The sequence below is a fragment of the Puma concolor genome, chromosome C1 (assembly GCF_028749965.1).
Source record: "Puma concolor isolate L17-30 chromosome C1, mPumCon1.1.hap2, whole genome shotgun sequence".
NCBI classification, from domain to species: domain Eukaryota; kingdom Metazoa; phylum Chordata; class Mammalia; order Carnivora; family Felidae; genus Puma; species Puma concolor.
Window position 1 is genome coordinate 104,393,881 of NC_141674.1, and position 17,808 is coordinate 104,411,688.

General features: G+C 44.0%; 1 long non-coding RNA gene across 2 annotated transcripts in view; it reads left to right on the plus strand.

Annotated features, from left to right (window-relative positions):
• LOC147578306 (uncharacterized) overlaps positions 1 to 17,482 on the plus strand; it is a 103,255-nt gene extending 85,773 nt beyond the window's left edge. For both annotated transcript variants that reach the window (XR_015255050.1, XR_015255051.1), the window contains exons 3-4: positions 9,330 to 9,377; positions 15,984 to 17,482. This is a non-coding gene — a long non-coding RNA (uncharacterized LOC147578306). The remainder of the gene's footprint in view (positions 1 to 9,329; positions 9,378 to 15,983) is intronic.
• Positions 17,483 to 17,808: the final 326 nt, after the last annotated feature.

Sequence of the window (17,808 nt, forward strand, 5' to 3'; positions counted from 1 at the left end):
GGGCTTGAACCCACAAACCGCGAGATCACGACCGGAGCCAAAGTCAGACACTCAACTGACTGAGCCACCCAGGCACCCCTTAACCTTTAACCTTTTAGTGAGCTAGCTACTTTTGTTAGTTTCCCTATGCATATGAATAAACCTCTTTTTCCCCTGTGATCTATCTTCTGTCAGTTTAATTCCAAGCCTCCAATAACTGAACATAAAGAGTAGAGGAAATTTTTTTCTCCCTGGCAGCCTCATCTGGCTCACTTTTGAAATGAAAATAACATGGGGCGTCTGAGTTGAGCATCCAGCTCTTGATTTCAGCTCAGGTCATGATCCCACAGTCATGAGATTGAGCCCCATGCTGGGCTCCGCACCGAGTGTGGAGCCTGCTTAGGATTCTCTCTCTCCCTCTCTTTCTGCCCCTCCCCAACTTGTTTTCTTTCTCTCTCTCTCTCTCCCCGTCTCTCTCAAAATGAATCAAGAAAATTAAGTAAACATTTAATATGAGAATAACATAGGGGACGACTGGATGGCTCAGTCATCAGTTAAGCGTCCGATTCTTGATCTCGGCTCAGGTCTTATCTCAGGGTCATGAGTTAAAATCAGAATAACATAATAACTATGAAAGTTATAGATTGGTTATGAAGATTGAATGAGATATATGTTTGGCATGTAGTGACTGCTAAATAAATATCCTCTCTCATATATATAATACAGACATATATACCTACACATCCATGTAGATAGATAATAGACATAGATATATACATACATGGATACATACATACAGCATATAATGAATCATGCATCTGTTCTCAAGATTAAAATTAAATCATAGAGGGGAGACTACTTTGAAAGAAATGAAAGATAAAAGATTAACAATGGAAACATGGTGTTATCAATATTACAGCTATAACTATTTTGTCCATTTCCATTGGTTCCTTTGACCAAGGCCACCAGATGGGGCCACGTAGGTGGGACACCGCACACATCCAAAGGTGCCATTCAAATACAACCTTCCCTTGTACCTGAGAGCACATTTCAATTGCTTTTCCAGGTGATACTGCACTTCCCCCCACCATCCTCCTTCAGAGTTTGAGGAATAGCACCTACCCTGTAGAGTCATTTATCTGCTAATCATGAATTCAATGAAGGTATACTTCATTGTCCAATGAGGACACACTCTGTGCAGGGACAGGGCATACAGAAGTAACAGAGACGTAAGTTTCCCCCCATACTTTCCATGGCTGGGGAGAGAGCCCCGGGCACCAGCAAGTAGACTACAATGTAATGAGTGCACAAGTGGGCGTAGGTACAAAATGGTACAAGGGGGTTACAGCAGCTCCCCCTGATTCGCAGTTTAACTTTTCACAGTTTCAGTTACCCGTGGTCAACTGTGGGTCTGGAAGCATATGATCCTCCTTCAGACATATCATCAGAAGGCCAATAGTAGCCCAACACTATGTCACAAGGCCTGTGTCATTCACCTCATTTCCTCTCACCAGGCAGGCATTTTATCATCCCACATTATCACAAGGAGTGTGAACACAGTACAATAAGTTATTGAGAGGGAGGGAGAGAGATCACATTCACATAGTTTTTGTCACTGTCTATTGTTTTAACTATTCTATCTCGGTCTTAGTTAGCTACTTGCCTAATTTATACATTAAACTTTACCATAGGCGTGTATGTGTGGGAAAAAAAGATAGTACATATAGGATTTAGTACAGTCCGTGGTTTCAGCCATCCACCCCTGGGGGTCTTGGTACAAATCCCCATGGATAAGGGGACACTACTGTATCAGCTTTTCCTTCAAAGTGGTGGTGGTGGTGGCGTAGAGGGCACAGTGGTTATCAACAATAGCACAAAGTCAGAGTCTACTTCCCTTCAAAAACAAAAGCTCCCACAAGCACCCTAACAAAAAACACTTAACACGACTCTGTAACGGGGTCCAGACGGCCAGAGAAAGCCAGTGGGGAATCTTCTTTTACGGCAAAAAGGGACTGGCCATTCTGTTAAGTGTTCATCAAACCTCTTAGGCAGGAGGAAGGATCGAAACTGCCCCCCCAACACCAGACCCAAGCCAACCCTAGCTTTGGAGTATGTGGAGGGGAGGAGGAGAAGAGACAGGGATCTAGCACTTAAGCCCCACATCCAGTGAATTTCAGATGTTGATTCTTATCTAACATGAAGACTCAGTTCTCAGATGATGGACCAAAATCTATCAGCTCCAGACAGACTGCTTCTCTTTGCATTGACATGTCCTCTTTCAAAGAGGCTGAAACTCGGAGTCAGAAGACTAGAGATGGACTCTCAACCCTGTCGCTTACTTGTTGTGAGATCTTGGGCAAACCACTGAGCCTCAACGTCCTCATCTATAAAATGGTGATATCGTCTTCACAAGTTTATTCTTTGAGCACAATACAACTTCGTTATTATTACATGCTATGGAATGGAGGTAAGATCTCAAGAGAGAAGCAGTGGCCCAGAGGCCCAGCTGGGGCTTGCATGCCCTGAGCTGCCTGTCCACCAGTCCATAAGGAGCCTCTGTAACTTGTTGCAGAAAGCAGATCTTGCCCTGGAGCATTGTGCTACCAAGCTGGTGAGCTCAGCCCTTCCCTGGCTCCAGCATCTTAATTTGTAAAGAAGGAATTCTGAGGCTATCAGAAAGGAAGTCAGATTGTTTTCGGAAAACAATAGCCAAGTAACTACAAGTCATTAGCTTCCTCCCTGGGGCCTGAAATCCAGCTTGTCTGGGTAGCAGAAAGGTCTGGTGGCACTGTTTACTTAAAGACCTCTGGACAGGACCCATAAATTAATTCCTGTGCATGACTTTCTGGAATGAGAGGAGGTGAGTCATGGAAATGGGAGAACTTCTGAGAGCAGAGAAGAGATTTCTATTTCTTCAGAGCACAGCTAAATCCCTGATGCTAGCCTGCCTCTCCTGGTGCCCAGTGGACATCTTCCTTTCAAGATGACTCTTAATAGGTTTCTTCCCAGAGCAGAAAACAAACAAACACAAACTCTATTCCTCTCCTTTGCCCTGAAGGCCTCTGGGAAGCTAGATGCTTCTCAGGCTGGGTGCTCTAGAAGTTTCTCTGGACAGGAATCCCCTCAGTGACAGGAGCAGACCCAAGTTAGGATCCAGAATCATGACTTCTTAGATGCTTGTCTCCACCACACAGCTATCAAGGACTCACAGATGACAGACCACCACCGGAGCTTGACAGGAACTTAAAGAGTGACTGTGCCAGATGAGGCCCCCAGTGGGGAGGCGGCTTGTCCCAGGTCAGAAGCAGAATCCAGATCTTTCAAAGAATTAAGGAAACCTGGGGACTTCCCTTAGGGCTGAACAGGCCAATTAACTGATAATAGATCCTCTGACCTCTGTTAGGCCTCTTAGCTGAAAGTCCCTGGAGCGTAACTTACTAAGAACTAGAGAAAAACATGATTGCTTGACCTCTTTAGGTCCTGGAACAACTTGTCTCCAAGAGCTTAGGATGGCTCTAGATCCGGAAGGTGTTTGAGAGGAGATGCAAAACTCGCTCTTGAGCTCTTTTTAAACATCTCTGGCCAAATCATGAACTTGCTGATTTGGACTTTAGCCAAAGGAGCTTCTATTACATCCATGGACCCCTAGAAGGTTTTTGGTGAAGTTCATGGGGCCTAGAAGCCCTTGCATTCATACACAAAGCTTTAGGGAAGAGGGATCATTGTCTTGATCTGATTCACAGAGCACTCTCGACCCAGAAAAGCTTAGAGACTACCGCTCTAGACTACTGCTCTACCGCCAAGAAAGGTCATTTTTCACCAACCTCCAAAGTAATTGAAATGGCTGACAAATCTAACAGAGGCAAGCATGGCCTACTCCCTCCCTGGCCTAGAAGTCTCTTACCAAATAGGTTGAAATCTGTCCCACAGATATGAGGTGAGTTTCTCAGTTCAGACTTCACCTGTCAGATATGGAAAGGCCCTCTGAGATCAGGTTGTCCGTTCCTTTCTTTTATAACTTGCAAACTCACACAGCTACCCAAGGCCAGCACCCAACACAAGTCATCAAGTTGACACATAAAATTAACCACCACAGTAAGCAAAGGAGTGCTGAGGAAGACATAAATCACTAGCATAACTAGGGAACCCTGGGCAACTCCAGCCAACTTGATCAATGAGAAGTAATACTCATTAAAAAATGAGTTAGTGGTGCCAATCTCCAAGAACTCTTCGGTCTTGAAAACTGGGTGCCAGGCTACCAAATGGAGTGTAAACCAAAGAATTTGTCCATAACTTTACAATCTTTCACAAACTAATAGGGATTTTTGAAATACTTAGGGAATAAGGAGGAAAGGGTCAAGTAGGTCTCCAAACCGAAAATGGCTGTGTCCCAAAGCTCCAATGTAACCTGGTGATGTGGCATTGGGAGTATGTTTCCCCATAGAAATAACGTGGTAAAGGGTAGTTGGCTTCCCAGGCTAGCCCCTAAAAGTTTATTTAAGGCATAATGCTGCTTAACTACAGCGTGGAGAGTACTGGAGACTCTAACAACCTAGTTAAGATGGTCTCAGGATGGGAAATAATGATGCCAAGTTCTGACTAGGGACTCCAGGAATACATCCCCTTGGAGTTTCCGATTGAAGAGTCTCTGCCCCACACCTACATTGAGGATGGCCTCTTCCTGCCTCCTTCTCTTCATAGCGAAGGGAAATAACATTTATTGATATCCCAAGTTTCTTAATGCAATGACTGACCTCTTCAGCAAAATCCCCTTCATAAATGAATCTCTGGGCCCAGCCACAAATAGAAAGTTTATTTTTTCCAACACTTACGGTGTTTTCCAAGTATCAAAAGTAGAAGTATATTATGGTGAAATTTTTGGTAATGCAGAAAAAGTATAAACAGGACTTAAAATCGCCTATCATCACTGTGACAATATTGATATCTATTTTTTTACCCACCACATTTTTATCATTATAACTTTTACAAAATAGGAATTGCATTATGAGCATTGTTTTCTAATTCACTTAACAATATGCCAGGGACATCTTCTATGTCAATAGATATACATCTTCTTCACCTTTTTAATGATTATCAGGAGTATAGTGACGGGAAATGACACCCAAAGGCCATACAATCTGCTGGTGCCTTTTCTCTGCAAGAATGTTACCACCACACTAGAATTTGCAAAGATTAGCATCTGCGTGCTGTGTGGTACCCCCTAGACTGATATATCTCCTATGCCCCTTGCTAAATCCTTGGGTTACATAGTTTCCTACTCTTTGGATTTACCAAAGTTCATTTCACTCCCTAGTATTGGGCATTTCAATATCTGTTACTAAAATATTACTCGTTGAAGGTAAATAGCACCCTTTTAAATTTCTAAGGCAATGTAATTTGGTGCTGCTGACACATCCCCCTCTCTGCCCCAAGTGAGTTACTCTGAGTTACTCCATGTGATTCTGAGTCCTCATTTCAAAGCCTTGCAAGCAGATCGTGGGAAAAAACAGAATTTCTGAACAAAACAATTTAAAACAAAACAAAAAATACTAGGTTCCCCCATCCAACCAACCCCTTCCCCACCACACATAACACACAAAAGGAAGTGTGCTGGGTGAGTGGTGAATAAGTGGAGATAAGAGTGACCTTGACAGACCCTGAGAAAACCCTGCAAAAATCTTGAGAGAAGATTTCTATGGGTAAACATGGTAGAAGTTTAAATCCTGGACAACAAAACCAAAGTTTGTAAAAACCCTCTCCAACCCCCAGCCCTACCCCCACCCCCACCACCCATGGAGCCTACTGCCCCCAGAACAACTATCTCCTGTGCTTCTTGCCTCCAGTCCTGCCCAGCTTTCAGTAAGCTTATAAAGGTCTGGAATTGAGTAGCAGCTATGCCCATGGAGGCGAGGACATGTGCAAGACACAAAGGTTGATGGGGTAGTGAGAGCCCGGGGACAAAGGTGCTGATTGGGGACTCAGGAGATGTGAGCTCAGATCCTAACTGACATATAGAGCTGAGTGACCTTGAGAAGTCACTCTTGTTCTTTGGCCCTCAGCTTCCATGTTGGTAAAAAGAAGAGATTGGGCTAGATTACACTGACTCTTCCTTCCAGTTCAGTGTCTGTGATTCTAAGCAATTGGTTTTCTCCATACCAAGCCAAAGCTTGGAAGAAACTGAAGTTTGTCTTGGGTGCCTAACTATATCTACTCTTGAAGCTGCTCTCTGGGGAGCACAAAATATGTCCCAGACACTTTTTATTCCAGATGGTGGCACTGTACTGAAAACTCAAGGGTACTCCAGATAAGGAGAATGGAAATGAGCAAACACTTGGAGGTGTGTTTCAATCAGGACAGTTTCATCTGTCAATAGCAGAAAGCCCAGGTGCATCCAATCACACTGACACTGTACTGTGGGAAAGTCAAGGATGACTTACTCTTACTTCTCCATTTATTTATTCGTTTTAAAAACCCACTGAGTTTGGTATTGTGTTGGGAAATAGATGTACAGGTGACTCAAACATGGCCTCTATATTAAAAAAAAAAAAAACAAAGCCTAGAGTGTCATAAGGTGTCAGGGGTGCCCAGACCCCTCTGAGAACCAGATGAGGGGTGTAGGCGTGTTACCAACCAGGCATTCCATGGGCATAGAGATCTAGTTGGAAGAAAAAGTCTGCCTGGTTTAGATCACCATGTGTAGGAGGATATCCTGATATCTGGATTGAGGGAATTGGACAATACATGCTGGAAGTTGGTGGCAAAGACTATAAAAAGGATCAAGATGGAGCTCTGATCTGGGAGGAACATTGAGTGGAAATCAGGAAGCTTGCCTGTCAGCATCTATTCACCCTACACACAAGGGTAGAGAGAGAGAAAGTCACATTCCAGGTATGGCTTATGGACTGTGGATGTTCAAGTGACCTCTTTGTGATGGTCGAAGTTCAGGTAGACATGAATAGGAGGGAACCATGACAGGTGACTTCAAACAGGTAACGGTAACAACAGCAACACCACTAACACTTACAGTGCCAGACCGTGATCTGAGTCTTTAATACATGGCGGCTCATTTCATCCTCATAAAAACTCTGTGGGGTGAGTGCTAGTGCCCCCATTCTACATAGAAGGAAGGCAAGAACAGAGACCGTGTCCAGGGTGACCTTGTCTAAGGTTGGTGGTACAGCTCGGATTTGAATCCAGGCAGTCTGGTTTCAGTGTCCGTTGTGCACGCAAACACAAAATCAATCACATAACGATGTGATAAGTGCCACAGCAGAGCTGAGGTCAGAATGCTGTAGGAACCGAGAATGGGGCAAGTCATGACCATGCCAGGGGGCTCCACAGAAGAAATGACATTGTGGCACATCTTGAAGAGGGAGTAGAAGTTCTCCAGAAAGAGAAATGGGGTGAAGTACATCTCAGGCAGCATGAGACAGCATGAGCAAAGGCATGAGGTGAGAAAGTGAGATGGCACTTTCAAAGACCAGTAAATAATTCTACCTAGCTGGACCAAAATGTATGGGGAAGCTTGGCTTGCAAAGCAGCCAGAGTTTGGGGCCAGATTTTTAAGGGCTTTGCAAACCACATTAGTTTGTCCTGAGGAGAGCCAAGGAAAGGGATGAATCAGGACTGTCCTCCAATCTTCAGGGGTTCACAGGGTGATTTCTCAGTTGCCCTATCCTGGATCACTCCCAATATAAAACCGCCTCTGCTTTGGCCACCTGCTCCCTGCTTTTAGCTTCCCCACCCCCTGCAATTACAGGTGGAACTCAGGGCTGGGAACTTAAGTCCTACTGCCAGTCCAGGGCTGGAAGGACACATAGCTTCTCAAAGGCAGAGCTGGGCAGGACACCCCAGTAGCTTTCCACCATGGAATCCTGGGCTCCTCTCTCACCATGCAATCCCCAAATCCAAGAAAATCCACAATGGATGCCACCAAATAACATATTTTTCTTAGACTCTCTAGAAAGAGCCCTAATATTAAGCCCCTTAGTCAGAAGGCTCCCTTGGACTTTATAAGTGATGGGATGAATAGACATTGGAACTTGACTCCCCCAACAACTTCCAGTTCACCAGCGGATTCTCATTCTCTCCAGGGTACCCCTGCAGCCTTACCAAACATCATGTGTCTTTCAAGTCACTGTGTCTCTATTTCCAAAAGTTTCCCCTTCCTCGAAGTAGACTAGGATAGACCTACTTATAGGTCCCAGGCGACCTGCTCCTTGGTGCCTCTGCTGACCATTGAGAAAGAGGCTACTAGAGGTCCTGTAGCCTCCGGGGCAGAGTGACACACTCATGGGAACATCCAACAGCGGTCCCATAGCCTTCAGAACAAGGCATGTCACAAAGAACTCTAAGCGCAACTCCAATGCAAGCTCTGTCCCTTGTGGCTGTGTGAACGGGCAAGGCCGTTAACCTCTTCGGACCTGAACATCCTCCTTGTAAACAGGTATTCCTTTTGTGAAAAAAAGACTGTTCTTCCTATGACAAATCCATCCCAATGTTGTAGTGAAATGATGTGTTCCAAACTGCGAAGTGCCATGCAACCGATATGATTAATCAGATTCTTGCTCTCCACACTGTGGGGAAAGCTCTTCCTATGAGTAGAAACTCTTCAGGCTTGTCAGTGGCATGTCAACAACCAGGAACAGCTTAGCCCAGGGACTTGCCTATGACTCTAAGGCAGAGCAGGCAAAGTGCAGAAAGTATGTCTGGTCAGCTTCTGCATAAGCCTGGGTGGGGACCGGCAGGGGAGGCAGGAAGTTTTTCCCACTGCTATTATTTCCATATGCCTTCATGTGCCATTCTCCTCCTGACCCCAGTCTCAACCCTCAGGCCCAGGTAGTCGGGTGGTGCTCAAAGACTCTGGAGTCCAGAAGCTGTTGGCATAGACCCTCCCCAGTGTTGAGGGGAAGCAGGTAGATTTCAACCCAAAACCTTATAAGATGTTTACTTGTGTTTTACTTTTGATAAAATAATGAGGCAGACAAGTTGAAGACAGGTTTGGATCTTTCCAGTTTGATCAGTTTAGACCACAAAGAGCAGCTTGGCCTGACTGGGAAGAAGTCTGCAGGTAGGACAGAAGGAAGCCGGGCATACTGAGCCCAGAGGAAGGAGGGACACAAATGGAGCATCCTGGTATTTGAAAGATTGGCACTAAGAGGAAGATCTGGCTTATACTGGGCAGCTCAGAAGAGTGGAGCTGGGATCCATGGTAGGAATGAGGAGGAAGAGGAGGATGACTCACAGGAACTTACTCTTACTGGAAATCTAAATGCTTCACATGTGTTATGACATTGAATATTCACAACGATAGCATGAAATGGTTACTATTATTGCCTTCTATTTTACAGGTGAGGAAACCAAGGCATAGAGGCTAAACAGCTTGCCCAAGCTTCACAGTGAGTAAATGACTGAGCCAGGCTCCGAATCCAAACATTGTAGTTCTAGAATCCTATATAAGCTTTCTGCCTAGTATGACAAAGTACTTTCAGAGTTCACCAATTTAAAAAAAGAGACAGAGAGAGCTGTTTTATGGAAATATTTAAGCCAAGACTAAGGGGCCATTTTCATGGGATGCTGGCTCAGTAAAGATTTTTTGGCAGAAAGTATCAGAAACCAATGCTTACTACTTTGGGCTTGGGGAGGAGGGAGAAGGGTGCTTGGTGGGGGGTAGGAAAATGGAAGGAGCAAGAGAAGAAAGATGGAGAGGAAGAGGAAAATGAGGAGGAGGAGGGGACATTTGTTGGAAGAATGTGGGGAGTGGAATGCAGAATAAAAAACACTTCTGAAGATCCAGAACTTGAAGACCAGAAGAAGGATGGCTAGGATCTAGGGAATAGGAACTGATTAACCATTTCTTCGGGGCACTACCCAAATGAATCAGCTCTAATGGATTTCTGTCTTTTTGCCATTCTGCTCAGGATTCAAATTCCAGGAAAGAACATTCCCTCGGCCTAGCCTTGGGAAAGATGAACGATTTTTTAAAAATCACTAATATTTATGGTGTGCTTATTTTCTACCAGGCACTGTTCTAAGCACCATATTTATACATGTTTTCTTCTCACAATAACCCTGTGAGGCGGGTACTATTGTAATTAAGAAACTGAGCCACAGAGAGTTTGAGTTATCAGTCCAAGTTAGCACAGATGGTCTAGTGGTAGAGCTGGGATTTAAGCCGAGGCAATGTGGTGCCACCATGTTATGTGTCCTCTAATGTCAACAGGGAAAGAGTAAGTCCCTCAAAGCAGAATTTTTGTGTTGATGAAAGAGGAGAATGGATGTGAAGAGATAAAACCCACAGATGTTCCCTCATGGCTGGGTCCTGTTAGAGGGAAAAGGTGACTTCCTGCCAGGAATTCCACATTCAAGTCTCCATGCTTACCCTCTGGCCATTGCCAGGGGAAGACAAAAGCAAGCAAGGAGCGAAAAGATAACTAAATATCAGATGAACAACAACTAAGCTGTTAGATATCTACAATGAAAGGACTGGATGAAATACAGATATACAGAAATACAGATATATTAATACAGATTAATAATTTCTGAACAGGACCCAGCCAAATGACAAAATTCTGAAAGAATAAGAGCCACGCCTAGGGAGGGCAACATGGAAGACAACAAAGAAAAGATGCCAAATATGGAAGAACTTTGAGAAACTGAGATCAACTGGAGAAAAGCAGAGGCCAATTTCTCACAAGTAGTAACAACGTGCTGTGAAGCTCTAAGTATTCCAGGAGGCCAGATTCCATGGTGGTTTGGGGGGAAAATTTAGAGTCAGGCTGCTGGGGTTAAATCCTGCCTCTGGCACCGTCACTTGTGGTCCTTTGGCAAAGTTGAAGGATCCCTCTGAGCCCCGGTGTTCTGATCTGTAAAAGTTTAATAATGCCTATGTCGGAGAAGGTTGTGAGGATAAAACAACATGTGAGGATGTGTTAAGCACCGTACCTGGAGCAGAGCAAGTGCTTACTAAATATTAGCTACTTAGCCACTATTTGTTAGCTCCTGCAAGCCCACCACGGTCTTGGGACCAGCACACAGGGGCCCCTGGAACCAGCCCCATTTGGGGAATCACAAGCACCAAGTCTATAACAGCAGAGATCTGGACCCAGCATGGGAGGCCAGGGAAGGCAGTGCTGGTGAACAGATGAAGGCATGCATGGAGGGGCCCTCACCAGGTAGATGCTCACGAGAGGGAGCACAGTCTGGTCTGAGAGTCGGGATAATGGAACACCAGAAGTGAGGCCCTGGAACAACATTCCACCTAAACTATAATTGTAGGAACTCTTTGTATAACTCTCAGAAAACCCCTTTGAAGTCTCCCAGGAGCCAGAGAACAGAGCCCTGGACTGGCAATCAAGAGCCAATCTGTTGATGCCCACTATGTTCTGGGGCCATGAGTAAGCCATTTATGCTTTCAGGGTCTCAAGTTCCTTGTCTGAAAAAACAGGGGCAATGATATCCACTTCAAATCACTATAGTGAAGAGTAAATGAGGCAATGCATGTAAATCTCCTGGTGCATGGTAGGTACCAAGTAAATAATAACATCCCTCCCTCCCACCCACTGGTATAAAAACACCCACTGATATAAAAACATTAAACAGGGAGTTCAGTGGAGCCAAAGAATAAGGAAAGTGGCTACTTTTTTAAAAAAATTTTTAATGTTTATTTTTTATTTTTGAGAGAGAGAGAGAGAGAGAGAGAATGAGCAGAGCAGGGGCAGAGAGAGAGGGAGACAGAATCCAAAGCGGGCTCTAGGCTCTGAGCTATCAGCACAGAGTCCAATGCAGAACTCGAACCCACGAACCGTGAGATCATGACCTGAGCCCAAGTCAGACGCCCAACCGACTGAGACATCCAGGTGCCACTAGTGGCTGCCTTTTGAACTTAATTTCCAGAACATCCTTGCATTCAAGTGAATCCATATCTTTTCCAGTCTCACAGTCCAGAATGACCTCTCCACTCCATCCCATCCTGCCTTGTCTAACAAAAATCTTTATCCTTCAAGGCCAAGTTCCACTATCACTACCACAAGGAATTGTTTCTAGAAATTCCCTCATCATGTGACTTATTCTCCAGTTTTGCTCTTATTTCCCTCTGCCTTATGCTATAACCAATTCTTGAAGACAGAGAAAATGTCTTACCCATTGTGGTGTTATTCATGGTCTAGACTACACACACATTTTTTTTAGCACTTTACTTTCATGGGGTCTGGGGAGCATCCCGCCCCCTGAGTTCATGTCTCTGTCTGTAGCAACACCTAGCGTGTCCACTTTGGCCTCCTTAGTACTCCCCAAGAAGGGAGGAGGGGCTATTCTAGTTAGGAAATTTGAGAACAAGGGCCAGCCGTCCAAGGCCAACTTGACCATTCAGTACAGTGGCTAGGGTCCAAATACTTGTAGGGATCCACAAAAAAATGTTTTAATTTCTTTTAAATTCAGAAGAAAAAAAAAAACTTTTTCAGGTTAGGTCCAAGAAAATGTTTTAAAATGTAATGCTGAAGTAATGTCATGCTACTATGTTCATCTTTATGTCAATGCATATGTAATTTTTAGTATCTTTTATGGAAGCAGGGACCCCTGAAGGCAAAAGGGCCTATGACCCACAGAAGTCATGGTGCAGCTCTGTGGGCATGGGTGGCTCAGATCCTTCCCCTCTCTTCATTCCCTGCCTGCCATCATTTAGCCCCTCCTCCATTCTCACCATTTGATAAGGCCATAGCCATGTCCAGTAACTGGGAAGAAAGTCCCACTATTGTTATATACCCTAAGCTAAGCCTTTGCTCTTAGGCTCATCAGTACTAAAGGCAATATGTTGACATCCTTCTGCCTGGACTGGACTGTTCTCACCCATTTTTCCTAACTTGGACAGAGGAAGGGGATGTCATTTATTCGGACCCTTGCGATCATTGTATTGATCCTTTAAATGACCTTCCCAGGTAAGTATGATGTTTATTCAACAGATGAAGACATAAAGAACAGAGAGTTTTCAGATTTGAGTCAAGGTCAAGCAGTTAACAAAAGGATTTGGAACCCAGACTTTTGGACTCCAAGTTAAAGCTCCTTTCTGCCACTACATTAATTAATTGAGTGTTGAATCAAAATGGCCAGAGGATATTTACCAGGCACCACAGAGCTTGGTTGAGATCTTCCCAAAATTGTTAACTTGGCAATTAGAAGCTCCAGCTGAAACCTTCGACATTTGCCCTCCCCTTAACAAACACTTTATAAAGTTCCAATTCCATTTTCCTGCCATGAAGACACTTCATCAGTTGGAATATATTTTGACACTCTCCTCTGCTATCTTTGTAGGAGGAATATATGGGGGGGGGGGGAGGAAGGTCTTTCATATACTAGAGTACTTGGAATAAAAATATAATGTTTGATTTTCATGGAGACAGAAATATGAATAATAATGTACCTTTTTGAAATTAAATTTCTATTCCAGGAGGCCAAAACTCAAGATAAGCCCTTTCTACTGTCTGGCCCACAAACTTGCCCACTGAGCCTTGGAAGGGAAAGAGGCTTTGGGGATGAAACTAACAAACAGCCGTTCTTGTACTCTTATTCCAAGAAGACTCTGTCTTGTTTCCTCTCAAACTAAAACCCAGTAGATCAGTGGTCAAATTTCGAATCCTCAAATATTTGCCAAAAGAAATGTTTTGGGAGAAAAATATCTCCCAATTTCTTTGCCAGATGAAATTCCAATGTTGTTAGGCAAGATGAAGTACATGATTTGCCAGAAAGGAGTCCCTAATTTCCACCTTGAATTTGTGTGCATTTCTGCCTCACCTTGTTCCTATCCACCAACCCCAAGTAATTGTTAAGCTTGACTCACCCAAGTGCCTAGAGCTCCCTAACAGCAAAGATTTAGACAAGGTTTTGAGTAAGCTGGATTCTGTTTATAAGCTAGGCTTGTGTTCATAACATATTATGTTCATAATGATGAACATACAATGTTCATAATGATATTCATAAAATATTCTAGAATATGGTTTTGCAAATACAGGTGAACCACCTGGCCAGCCTAGGGTAGCTCTCTTTGGTGTGAGTACTATACACTTTGCATTCTCTTCTCTCACTCATGTTTCACACACGTAATTAACTCTTCCTGTTAGACTGTGAGCCCCATGAAGGCCTTATTCACAGCTTTGAGCACAGTGTGTAGCTGTATAACAAAGGTTAAGAGCATGGGTTCAAGGGGAAGACAGACCTGGATTTGAATCTGACTGAGCTACATAATTCATTGTATGACTTACAGAAAGTGACTTCCTATTACTCAGTTTTCTCATCTATAAAATGGGAGTGATAATAGATCCTGCCTCATAGAGCTATTGGGAAGATAAAATTAGCTCACACATGTAAAGCATTTATTTAGTTTGGCCCCTGGTGCTTTATAAGTGCTTATTTAATAAGTATTCGTTAGTAGTATTGTATTAAGCACTAAATGGGTATTCTGAGTAGAACTTTTAAAAATGAGACCAAGCTCAGGCAAGAGGAATGCATAGGTCTGGTCTCGTTAAGGGGGATTCTTCTCCAGCCCACAGGGGTATTGCCTGATTGGCTTCTGGGGGCGGGGGGCGGGGGTGGTGCCTCACCTGAGTCCACAGGGACCCATGAGCATATCATAAACGGTCCTGGAGGGAACCCCTCTTGAGATGCTCACCTTTAGTCTTCCCCTGCCCCACTCCCAGCACAGTAGGAACTGAGACCTTTTGTCCAGGGAGACTGTTCCAAGAAGAACCTGACCCAGAGCAAGGGAGACAAACCCCACCGTGGAGGAAGTGTGCCCCAGTCTCTCACCTGCCCTGGATGGATGCTGTCTGTGAGGCTATCAGCTCAGGGCCTGCCCCAGCTTCCTCCACTCTTGTTCAGCACTCACGGCTCCCCTCCCGATAGTCCAGCTGTGGGAACCGCTGCCTTCACAGCCTCAGGGCCAGCGCGGGGCAGGAGTGCAGCTTGGAGGGGGCTGTCTTTCAAATAAGGACTGAGGGGTGTGTGTGTGTGTGTGTGTGTGACTAAGATGAGGGACCAATGTAAGGGTACCCCAGTAATAATATAGTAAAACCCCCAACACAAACGTGATCAAATGAATTGTTTTTTTCAAACTAAAGAAAAGCTATAGTCTATGCAAAGAAATGTGTTAAGGCACTCAGTTGTCCTCAAAGGCTAAACTGTCCCAGCTCCAAACATTTTCTAGGATTTCCTAGTTGTAATTGGTCCTAGGAAATGTCCAAGAAGCCCTAGAACGTAATTGTAAACGAAAGTATCTAAAACATCGCAATTGCATTAAAGGTTTCTGACCTTCAGAGTTCGGGATATTCTTTCTTTGTTTAGTTACTGCATCAGATATTTTGTTAGTTTTTCCTTTTAATGATTTTCTCTTTATGCCAATATCTGAGTTAGTATCTTTTAGACACTCTTCACCATGAAAAGGGCTTTTTTCTTCTGATTATATAAATAATACATGCTCAATGTAAAAAAAAAAATTCACAATATGTAAACCATAAGGAAAAAAGTACAAAATCACCTGAAATGCACTACCCGGAAATAATAACTATTAATATTCAATGATTATATCTGTGTAATCTATATATCAATATTAATATTTGTATAGATATATACAAATATGTGACTTTTCACAAAAGTTGTGGATTTTTTAAATTTATGAACACCTGTTTTTGCTTAAGTGCAGTGTTCTATATATTCCTGACATAAAGATCCAGGAAATAGGGTAGTATCTGATGCGTATCTCAGATTTATCTACCTATATATATATATAACTAGCCCTATGTATCATACAGTGTCTATAAGTAGGTAGAAATTTGTATGGCTAGCTATATATACAACTGCCTAGAGATCAGCTTATATGACATGTGTATTTTTATTTGGCATCCTAATATGAATTCCTACACCATCAACCCATCAACCTGCATGTATCATAAAGAATAGGACACATCTGTGCTTCTAAAAGTTTAATGCATAATTTGTGATTTGTTACTTTACAGGTTAACCTGGCCTATGTCCCAAGGCACGTGGTGTACCATGGTTTATGGACCAAACCTGAGATCGGGAGATCTTCTGATCAGGCGCTAAACCCAGGAGACTGTTTGAAATTCGAAATCCTAAGAGTGATCGTAGCTCAAAGGGAAGCAGAACACAGCCAAAAAATGTCAACTCAGAAAGGCACCTCTGGTATCAGCTGCAGCAAATCGCTCGCTTTAGGGATGACGAGGCTGGGACCCCGTGAAGTGGACCCCCGTACCTAGCGCGGCTGAAGCTATACTTCCTTTCCTGAAACATCATCCCACTTCTTTCCATCAGCTTTTGTTTCCTGTTACATGTGGCACCGCTGTTTTCCTCTTCTCCCAGAGTACACTTGCCCAGGAAGTACTTGCACCTTTCTGGTCCAGACATTTTCAGAGATTGAGTCAGAGGTGGAAACAGGGGAAGCAGGCTCCCTGAGAAATCAGATCCCATTATGTCTAGAAAGGGCAGAGGGAATAATAATAACATTAAAACAACGTGTAACAGCTCTACAACAATTATCACAACAGCCAGTCCATGTAGCACTATGTTTCCAACACTGTCCTTCCTACTTTAAATATTAATTTATGCAAATGATGTGTGTATATCATCTGATCCAGACAACGACCCAGTGAAGGAGCCACTGTTATTATCCCCTCCTTACAGAGGAGGAAACCGAGGCACATAGAAGTTAGGAAACTTCCCAGGATTATAAAACTAGTGAGTGGCAGAGCCAGGATCGTGAGCCCAGAAGTCCAGCTCTGGAGTCCAGCTTCTTGCCCACTAGCCCCCCGTGGCCCCTCACAGAGGCAGGAGTACAGACATGCTACAGTGGTATCGATGACATGGCAGAAGCAGAATTCATCCAGCCCTTGCCTTTGTCACCCACGTGCCCGATGAGCGAGCAGGGCAATCCTGGCCCCTCTTCTCAGTTTACCCTGCCTGGATCTGCGGCTCCTGCCCAGAGCTTCCGTAACTGTTTGTTGGCCCCCTTTCTCGGTTCATTGTTCCGTGTTTGTTTTTTCTAACATTTCATGAGAAGATCTTAAACCTATGCAAAAGTAGTCCAAATAATAAAAATAAATCCCCATTACCCAGCTCCTACCCACAAGTGTTGGTCCCTGGGCTTTAAAAAATACATCATTTATTTCATTTTTTGCCCTTTTTTAAATTTTTACTTGTTTTGAGACAGAGAGACAGAATGTGAGTGGGGGATGGGCAGAGAGATCGGGAGGCACAGAATCCAAAGCGGGCTCCAGGCTCCGAGCTGTCAGCACAGAGCCTGGTGTGGGGCTCGAACTCACAAACCGTGAGACCATGACCTGAGCCAAAGTCAAGACACTCAACTGGCTGAGCCACCCAGGCGCCCCTCATTTTCTGCCCTTTAAAAATATGTTTTCATAGGCTGTATAACATGCTTATATATTAACACTGCCAGGCATTTTATGATTTATGGGTAATTAAACGCACATACATTGGAGGACACGGTCATGCGGCACTTAGAAAAGTGTGACTACCGGTGATTTATGGGCATAACTGACGTGTCAAAGCAAAAATGCAGTCGAAATATCTGGGTCCAGGCTCTGGCTCCACTGCTCACTAGTGCGATGACCTGCACAGGTCACCTCCCTTCTCTGAGCATCATCTTTCTCATCCATGAAATGGGGCTGGTAATTCTACCCACCTCTCAGGATTGTGTTCGGGGACGTGAAAGGCTTTACGACAGTAACAAGCCACATAGAGACGAGGAGCAAATCAGACTAATACAAGGTGGGTGTCTATGGCACCAACACTAAAAGCTGAAAT